Source organism: Pinus tabuliformis, chromosome 1_2, assembly GCF_031772625.1.
Source record: "Pinus tabuliformis cultivar Carrire ecotype Pingquan chromosome 1_2, CPIR1, whole genome shotgun sequence".
Taxonomy (NCBI): Eukaryota; Viridiplantae; Streptophyta; class Pinopsida; order Pinales; family Pinaceae; genus Pinus; species Pinus tabuliformis.
The window spans coordinates 1,255,716,082-1,255,727,159 of record NC_142298.1 but is presented as its reverse complement, the minus strand read 5'-3'; positions in this window follow the sequence as shown (position 1 = coordinate 1,255,727,159).

The window sequence follows — 11,078 nt, the reverse complement described above, 5'->3', positions numbered from 1 at the left end:
GAAGGTTGATGACCTATTGTGGCCAAATCAACGTCTTCATGTTCTCTTTCACGCCAATCTAGCATGGTGGGCAATCTACACACCAAAAAACAATGATTAGAATTCATAAAATAAAAATTTGATGGTTGATTTTTGTGTTTGGGGTTTGAAAATCCGCTTTGCGTGGAGTACGCACCCCGCGTTCAGAAAACAGAGCAGGGGTACGCAGCTGTTCTGAAGGTGGGCTGCGTACTCCAACCTTTTTCCTATATATGAAAAAGTCGGGGTATGCAGGTCACCCATGGGGCACCTGCGTACCCCGAAAAGCGGACCCTAAAACCCAAAACCCTCTAAAAAATCAATCTAAGACTTAAAATGAAATTCTAAATGGATGAAATTGAAGAGGAGGATGTTGTGAAATACCTGAAAGAGACGGCGCTCGATTCTGACTGTCGGATTCTCCGCAATGTCCACAGGAAGTTTCTTGTCAAAAGCCCTTTTCTCAACCTCAACAGTAAAATGGTAAAAATGACATGGTAAAAAGTATTTTTATAGGTTTTTTGGATAAATGAATGCTAAGTTTGTTTACACCGTGAAAGGATATTTTTCAATGTATTTTTGCCTATCTTAAACAGGTATGAGTAATGTGTTGTTTTTGTGCAGGACAAAGGGACTTTAGGGTAAAATCATCATTTTTCACAAACCAAGAAATCAGAGTCATCTTTTAAGCCCTTTTCTGACTCCTAAAACATGAAAAGATTGCCGAGCGTTTCTTTTACACTCGTTAAAATGGAATTAAAAGACGGTCCTCTTATAGCCATTTTCTGACCGTAAAAACAAGAAAAGATTGCCGGATTTTTGTCGTTTCAAATTCGATATTGGAAATAAAACGACGTGTCCTTGATCGCTTTTTACTTTTCAGGTCAAAGGCACTAATCATGAAAGTACTCCTTGGTCGCAAGATCAAGCGGTTCTCTCAGGTATGATTTTATACTTTTTCGGGCTTGAGAGACACAAATTTATGAAAAAGTTCACCTTGGAGTCTTCTTTAGTTTTTTCAGACTCTCTAAAATTGAAAAACGCCAAGTTTCTCCTATACTGGACTCGTTAAAATTTCACAGTAAAGGACCTGTTCGATTACAAACAAGAACGGACCACTCCTTCTTAGGGTCTGAATCTAAACTAAGTTGGACTCATCCGAAGGATGAGCTTATAATCAAGCATATGTTATCCTCCTCAAGCTTGTAAAAAATAAAGAGGTACTTGCTAGAAATGGTGGGGGAAAAGAGAGAAGAATGAACCTATTTGTTATCCTTTGTTACAGAAGAACCTTATCACCGCTCTTGAACGCGACACTTTTCATTCACCTGGGTTGGGAAATCCTTTGCCTTAAAGTTGATCAAACCTCTTTGAAAGTCTTCAACCGTTTATGGGTATTAACTTTGGGTCAATCGTCACCAAACCATCTGTCGTGTCATTATGTGTTCAAGAGGTCTCTGCAAATAAACCATTCATATGCAAAATACATGTCATCCATTTTGACCATCCCTGAGTCAGTCCTTACAACAACATTTCTTCAACTTGAACAATAATTTCGTGTTGCGGGCTTGCCTACGACGGGTCACTTTCTATCGACATCAGCACATTATCTAGAAAGATGACTTAGAAATCGTCAGTACCTTGAAGTCTGCATGCATCAATGGCAGGTTTCTCGCCTTTGACGACAGTTTACATCATTGACTTTCGATCAAGGGATTCCGTGACGTGTTCGACATCAACCCATTCATTCACATTTCATGGATTATACTGGGTACTTTGAGAACCATTGACATCACTGGTGGTCTCTCTCACACTTGTTAACAGTTTACATCATCAACTGGTAATCAAGTGGTTTCTACCATGTTCGACATCAACTCATTTACTCGCATGGATAGAATCGTATCAATTCGGGAAGTAGAAATGAAGACCCTGGATCTAGTTTCCACCATCTAGGCTGCGAGGAGTTTTGTATTCATTATATAGTAGACTTATCATAAACAGATGGCTGCGTTCATACTGTGTCTACAAAAGTCTATGATTGTGATGTACTGCAAAATCATTCTTGTATCAGAGCAGTAGTTAGATTGTTAGTTAAAGTTTTCAATCTGATTATGGGAATGCCTACCTCAGCGATGATATCATCTTATATATGTATTTTGTGTTGAATATTTGCAGGTTCTGACCAGGCTCTCTACAAGATACTCCTTGAAATGATAAAGTACTTTACCCTTCCTAGATCATATGAAACCCTAATCTACTACAGGCTTTGCACTTTAGGGGGCAATCTGTTACACTAAAAAATGTCACCATGACTATTTGCAGTTAGTATGGCTCCATCTACTGTCATACTATCCTCCTTGGCAAGTCTCATGCCTCTGCTCCTCATGTCAAACTCCAAAAAAGAAGAGAAAAGTCATTTAATGTCAATTATCTCTGGTACGCAGTTTCTCTTAGCCTTACCTCCGTGTACGCAACCCAAGTTCACAATACCTGCGTACTTGTATGCTCTGTATGTAAAGGAGTGGGTGCGTACCCCTGTAAAGGTCAAAAGGCGCGAGTTTCATCTTTAAAAAGTTACTTGTGGTCATTTCTAGAGCATTCTAGAAGCTTGTTTGACATGTATGAAGCGCCTCCAGATGGTTCATGTACCCAAAGAAAGAGGAACTTATCCCATGAAGAGGGGAGCTATCCCATTGAAAGAGGGGCTTATCCCATCCATGGTGGAGCTAATTAACTTCCTCTAGAGCACTATAAATACAGGCATTGGGCCAAACGGAGGGAGGTTGAAAGCTGAACATTCCTAAGGGTAGATGCTGCTGGAATTAGGACTTCTTTGTAGAAGCTTGTGAGGAGAGATTACCATCTTTACTTGTTCTATTTGGAAGTGGGTGAGCTGATCAGAGTAAAGGAGAACTCTTGTGGACCCTGGGAGGGACTTGCACAACACCAAGGCTCAGGTTGTAATGGTTTTCTTTGTTACCTTTTAATACAAATTAGTCCATTCTTCTCAACAATTTGTTATTTATGAGTTGTTTCATATAATCCTTGGTCTATATGTTAAATATGTTTTATTTTATGTGATATGCAGGTGCTATTTAATCATTTGACTGTTGGTGAATGCAGGTTTCGAAGAGAAGGAGGAGCTCATCCGGATCAACGAAGCGACTACTACAACAGCGTTGGGTTACAGGTCAGATCTAAACACTTGATTTCTCATATTGTAATGCATATTTAGAGAAGGATTGCTCTTATTTGTCTTGTTTGTCACTAGAAAGTCTTAGACTTCTAGGGAGGTCGGTTGTGTCCGCACCGTCGACTCTTTCCACATGACAGATATACTTGGAGATAGGGTGGAAACTATTGAAAGAAAATCATCATGGGAAGGTCAACCAAGTAACACTGCAAGAAACCCAAACTTTAGAAAAAATCAAAATCCAAATGTTGGAAGGGCTGGCCCTGACCAGAACATCAGACCTCCATTTCAAGAGAACTATGTCGAAGCCTCAACATCTAGTGAACCAATAGAGGACACCCAAATCAACCTAATGGGGTTAAACAGTGAGCAACAAATTTTTCTAACACAAGATGACCAAGAGGCTCACAATTTCAATCAATTTCAAACCAAATCTGGAGAGTCATTTGATTTTAGGGAAGGCTATGATGCAGCAGTCTATGAGGTTCATAAACAGTACAAACTAAGAAGCAGAACCATAGATGTTCCTGAACCTGCCAAACTAAAGGATACCAAGCAGCCAAAGAAAACAAAGGATAAAGCTGTCCTGATAGAACCCTCCGCTAAAACAGACCCAGACCCAAAGGAAGTCACTGTGGAAGATATATCAGACTCACAGCCTTTAAAAAATCAGCCATACACATCCCATTCATCAAAAGAAAATTTGAATCACCCTCCTGAAAATAATTTCAAATCTGATGTACCTCAAAACAACACTCCTGATCAAGAGAAAATCACTGAAAATTCAGCTGAAAAAGAAAAGTCTGTTGTCCATAATACAAAAATTCAGATAGAAAAACCTTTTAACTTAGAAACAGAAATAGGTAAGCTGAAAATAGCGATTCCTCTCTCTGAATTGGCTAAACATGAAGTGTACAGACAACAAATCAATAGGTCACTACAAATACCAGAGAATAAGGATGCAGTCAATGTTCTAGATGATCAACCAGAACTGATTTTTGGTCCTGAAGTCAATGGTAAAACAGTAGATGGAGGGGTCCCTCCATTTTATGTGAGCTTAAACATTCATGACAAAGTGTTGCATAATGCTATGTTTGATTCCGGAGCTTCCCATAACCTAATGCCTAAATCTGTGATGGAGAGATTAGATCTAGACATCACAAGGCCCTACAAAGACTTGTTCTCATTTGATTCCAGCCAGGTCAGGTGTCTAGGCCTAATCAAAGACCTTTGTGTATCTTTAGTCCAATATCCAGCTAAAACAATCTTGATGGATGTGGTGGTCGCTGATATTCCACCTAAGTATGGTATGCTTTTGTCAAGATCTTGGGGTGCAAAACTCCAAGGATCCTTGCAACTAAACATGTCCTATGCCACTATTTCAGTCTTTGGACAGCCAAAGAGATTATACCGGGAAAAACTAATGAAATATGTGGTCAGTAGTCAAGAAAAACCCCAAAACTTCCCCATCTATTCTATGCATTTCGATATGGATTCATTCATTTTATATAATGTTGGGAAGTGTCCCAAAACTGATGTCAAATTCCTAGAAGCAGCACAAACACAAAGCATAGAAGAACAATCTAGTGCCCAAGATCAAAAGACTATTGATATGATTGATGCAACGAAGGGAAATGATATATCATATGAAATACAAGAGCCAAACCTGCCCTCTGAACAAGCTTCTAAAACTCTTGAGGCTAGTCATACTCAAGAAATCTTATGGTACTTAGAGTTTGATGGCTCGGTAAACAAATTAGGAGCAGGGGCAGGGGTTTGGACACACAACATACAAAATAACCATGCTGAAGGTCATGCATATAGGTTAAACTTCAGATGCACAAACAATATGGCCGAGTATGAAGCCCTTTTGTTAGGACTCAAGCTCATTAAACGTCTAGGGGCAACCAAGGTTTCAATTCTAGGGGATTCAGATTTGATTATACAACAGATGAAGGGAAATTTTGTTACAAATGATCTTAGGTTGAGAGCTTACAGAGGGGCAGCCATTGAAATACTTAACACTTTCTCAGAATCTCAGCTCACCAAAATCCCTAGAAAGCACAATTTACATGCACACAGCTTGGCAACTTTTGCCAGCACTTGCAAGCTACCATTTGAACCCAACCACCATTTCACTGCTGAAATCAAACACAGACCTGCTGTCCCAGATAATGTAAAAAATTGGCAGGTCTTTGAGAATGATACACAGATAAATAACTTCCTGACTTTGAAAGAGGAATTCTCTAGCATAAACATTGATACAAGCACCATGGATGATCAACAACAGATAGACAAAATTGAACAAAATATATCAGCTGAAACAGCAAATCTGATTTTGCACCCAACAACTTTTGATGACAAGAATTTACATGAACTAAAGCAAACAGATTTTGATGAAATAGCTGAGGCAGAAGCTGAAGTAATTGAACTAAAGGATAATTTTCTGCCCACGGGCTTAACTCCTTTAGAGGACATATTTGATTCAAATGACATTCCTAGAAAGCCAAAGATGCAACCTCTCAATGCAGAAATTGAGGACTGTAACATTGGAACTACAGAAAATCCCAAAATGGTAAAACTATCCAAGACATTGCCTGCTGATCAAAAGCTAAAGTACATTGAGTTGTTTAAAGAGTTCCAAGATGTCTTTGCCTGGAGTTATGAGGACCTCAAATCCTATGATACTTCGGTCATCCAACATACTATACCCTTGAAAGAGAATAAAAAACCTTTTAAACAAAAGCTTAGAAGGGTGAACCCTGTCCTCCTTCCCCTGATTGAAAAAGAAGTTAAACAAATGTATGAAGCTGGAATCATTGCACCTATCAGGTTCTCAGAATGGATTTCAAATCTAGTGCCTACTAGGAAGAAAACGGGAGAGATAAGATTGTGTGTTGACTTAAGAAATTTGAACAAAGTGTCTCTCAAAGACCACTACCCCTTACCAAAAATGGATCATATCCTACAAAGGGTAGTAGGAGCTTCTAGGATCTCATTGTTAGACGGATTCTCAGGATTCAATCATATTTTATTCCACCCGGATGATCAAGATTAGACTACCTTCACAACACCTTGGGGAACCTTCAAATATGTCAAAATGCCTTTTGGACTCAAAAATGCAGGGGCCACATTTCAAAGAGCAATGGACATAGCATTTGCCAAAGAGATCCATGATTTCTTAGTCATATACCTTGATGACCTCACTGCTTTTTCAAAATCAGACCAAGAACATTTAGAACATTTAAGGCAAGTGTTCCTAATTTGCAGAAAATATGGCATATCATTGAACCCAAAGAAATCATTGTTTGGCCTAGAAGAAGGCAAACTCCTAGGTCACATAATTTCGAAAGATGGCATTAGGATTGACCCGGACAGAATACAAGCTATTCTTCAAGTGCCTCATCCAAGAAACATCAAAGAACTACAAGCTTTTTTAGGAAAGATCAATTTCCTAAGAAGGTTCATTCCCAATTTGGCCGAGCTGATAAGATTGTTGAATAATATGCTGAAGAAAGATTCTAAAGTCAAATGGACAATGGAAGCTAAACAAGCCTTTGAGGACATCAAAACAGCCCTAAAAAAAACACCAGTCCTCACAAGTCCTAGGTTTGATAGAGATTTCATCATTTTTTCCTTTGCATCTGAGCATACTATTGCTGCTGTCCTATTGCAAAAAGATGACCAAGGGTGTGAGAAGCCCATTGCTTTCTTCAGCAAAGCCCTTAGAGATGCTCCCTTAAAATATCAAATCATGGAGAAGCAAGCCTATGCCCTTGTAAAAGCCATCAAGGATTTCAGAGTTTATATCTTGTACTCTCATGTGATAGCCTATGTTCCAAATGCTGTGATTAAGGATATTTTAACACAAGAAGGAATTGAAGGTAAAAGGGGCAAATGGATAGCCAATATCTTAGAGTATGACATTGAAATCAAGCCTGCAAAACTCATAAAGGGACAAGGATTGGCTAAATTAATGACTGAGACCAATTTCCAAGCCCTTGACATCAATGAACTGGATAACGAATAGGAGATGGCGACTCCACAGATCAATCAAGCCTTTTTACAATCACCTTGGTATGCTGACATATGTTTTGTATTGTTAAACCTGCAAGCTCCTCCAGGGTTGTCCAGGACTAAAAAGAGATTCTTGAAAATGAAGGCATCAAAGTTTTGTATTATAGACAATGTTTTATTTTGGAAAAATCATGAAGGTATTTTGCTTAATTGCCTAACATTGGATGAAACTGACAAAGTCCTCAAGGAATTTCATGCAGGAGACTGTGGAGGACACTTGTATTGGAAGTCAACAGCTGATAAGATCCTAAGGGCTGGATTCTATTGGCCTTCCCTGTTTGCTGATGTGAAAAAGTTTGTAGTTTCATGCCATAAATGCCAGATCTTTGAAGGCAAGAGAAAGTTGTTACCTTTACCCCTCAAACCTATTTCAACTGAAAGACCGTTTCAACAATGGGGTTTAGACTTTATTGGTGAAATTCACCCTTCCTCCTCTGGCCAACACAAGTGGATTTTGACTGCCACAGACTATTTTACCAAATGGATAGAAGCCATCCCTTGTAGGCAAGCCAATGACTCAATCATCATGCAATTCTTAGAAACCAACATCTTGTCTAGATTTGGCTGTCCAGAAAAAATTATTACAGACAATGTTGTTGCATTCAAATCCAAAAGAATGATCAAATTTTGCCATAAATACCACATTACCTTGGGCCACTCCACAACCTACTATCCTCAAGGTAATGGCCTAGCTGAGTCATCCAACAAAAGCCTCATCAACATCATTAAAAAGGTCTTGGAGGAGAATAAAAAGAATTGGCATAAGAAACTGGTAAATGCACTATGGGCAGACAGATTGACCACCAAAAGATCCATTGGAACAAGTCCATATGAATTGGTATACGGTTTAGAGGCCGTTTTTCCCTCCTCCTTAGGAATCCCTGTGATCAAGTTGCTGCAAGAAATACAAGCAGAGCCTAATGATATTCAGAGAAGGATCAATCAAACTATTCACTTGCAGCAGACAAGAGAAGAAGTATATCAGAGAACCCAGGTTTTGCAAGATAAACTCAAGAAGATCTTTGACAAAAGAACAAAAGCTGAAGATTTCTTCATAGGAAACAAAGTGCTGAGATGGGACTCTAGGAGGGAAGATAAAGGGAAACATGGGAAATTTGATTTTCTTTGGAAAGGACCATTCATTATTCAGGCTGTACAAGGTAACAACACCTATTTTTTGAAGAGTTTGGATGGAAAAGATACTGAGGAAGGCCCAGTCAATGGGCGAATGCTCAAGCATTATTTTGATTCCCTTTGATCAACACAACACAACTGTATATTGTACATAAATAGTTGTATTTTCACCAGTTTTCATTTACAGCAATTAGATAAGGAACAAGATGCAGCAGATTTTGAGGAAAAGTCAGGAAAGTACATTACTTTTTGTGTGAGATTTTGAATTTACCAGAAGAGATCAAGAAGAAAGCTTGGGAATTATAAAGATGATGATAAATACTCAGAGAAACCAGCAAAGACAGAGCTGTAATTTCACACAGATCAGCTCATAAGGAGTGCACACAGGATACAAAGGTTCAGATCATTGGTTTCCAGGAGAAGGAAGTTTTGAATTACAACAACCAACTGAGAATAAGGCCATCTGACCTGCTGTTCTTGGCTTTTCACCAGGAAAAGCCATCCCCAAGTGGAGCCACTGTTAGGTTCCTATACCAATAGGTTTCATTTTTCATGATTGACTATGGAAGTGCCAAATATGATCATCCTTTCCATGTTGCAAAGGTTCCATATTTTGTATACAGAAAAAGAAAATTAAAAAATGTAAAGAGGGTATGCCCTAAAAGAAAAATCAAAGGGAAAAAAGAGTAAATTGGTCAGAAAAAATAATAAAAATGAACCCCAAACCAAAAGACCAGGAAAGTGGCCAGTCAAAATGCCACTGCTATCTGATTTGCAAGTTCACAATATGCAAATGTTGTTGCTTATCACATTTGATGGATGGCCCAACAGTTCAATCTGGACCACTCCATATTTAAATTTACTGTTGTAGAATAGAGAATGAATATCTGTCCAAACAGTTCAAGCTTGGCAGATGAGTAGATAGATAGAGAAAATAAGGAGCCCAACTGCTTAATCTGGGCCCTTAGAAGAGATAAGGGTAGATTTAGATAGGAGGGCAGTGAAACAAAAAGAAGAAAATCAGGGTTTGCTAGTCCAAATGCACCCAATCAAAAGGAAGAAAAAATGCTACATGTAGGCTGGGTAAGCAGGTTGAGGTTGCAGAAGCAAGATTATGATCACTTTTTGTCTTGTCAAGAAAGACTCATCTCATCAATGATATTGGTACCATGGCAAAGTGACTGCAGAACAGTGGAAGCATGACTAATTCCCCCATCATCCCCCCAGAAATCTTTTACTAACACCCCCTCAAGGACCTTGGGATCTGCCCAATAGTCCAGTTTCACTTCATTTTATGAGAAATGCTAAGTCAAACACTAAGTTTACTTAGTGAAAAGAAGCCACATTTCTTGTGTAAAAATCATCATTCCACACTCCTTTCATTTTCTTATGCCTAAGTTTTCACTTTATAAACTTAGCATTTGTTCTTACAGTTTCATTCCATAAAGTCATATTAACATTTAACTTTATTATTTAGCTCCCTCAATCATTTTTCCTACCCCTATTCTACAAAAAACTATATAAAAGCCAAAAAAATATAAATATCCCTACCCATTGGCAACTATAGCCATACAATACAAAGTTTTGGGAATATTAAGTCCATTTGGGACCTTGGTATTAACCCTTCCGCGTATAAACCTTTGGAGTTCATCTAACCTCTGGTTAGATAAATAACCATGCAAACCCCCTCCCACATAAACTATGCCTTTTTACCCTCCGCGCTTGTATATATCGGGTTTCGTTTAAACATCCGGTTAAACGAATAACCATGGCGCCCACCAAAACCCATAAACCTAAAGTTTTTAACCCTTGTGACATTTTATAATATTAAAATATGGGTGGGTCCCCGCGCCATATCGTACCATCACCTACCCTTCCCGTCAACCCTTCGATCCGGCCTCGCAGATCCGACGGCCCACGCTGATATCGGAGCCGCCCCGCTGTACGAGGGTTAGCGCCCGATAGAAAGTGGTTTTGCCGCTGTACACAGGGACGCGTGGCCCGTTTCTATTGCATCAGGCCCACTCTGACAAAAACCACCCCCGTACCAAAAGCGGTCCGATGCAAACCACTTACCGCTTGTCCTCCCCTCCGCCCACGTCATACACCATGCCAACGCCCGCGCTACTGTATAGTCTGCCGTGGCTACTCCGTCACCCATCCACATCAGTCGCCGCATTACCCTCCATACCATGCTACAGGACTTGGTGACATCATGTTGACGTCAGCACAAAAAGCACCAAAAAGTCCGAAAAACCACAAATTTTCATTAAAAAATCATGAAAGTGATGTTTTTGTTTATTTTTATGTGACCAATAGTCAAAGTTTGTGCATGAAAATTACATCCAATCTGCCATTGACGTCCCAGTCTGCCACCCAGGCGTATTCAACCTGCAACCCAACCTCCTCGGCTCTACCTGCAACTGCATTCCACAACAAAGTCTCAAATAAACAGGTATTTACCTGGGAACGCCCATAAACCCTGTTTTTTCATAATTTCTCTGCAAAAGATCACCAATACACCTAAATTCAATTCAAAGACATTACCGCTCACAAACTCCTCCGCTCTGCCTCACTGTGTAACCATACTTATGAGCAAAACCTGCCAATTTCTGTTACTCCCTGATAAATTACCCATTAAAGCTTGAAATCCAGC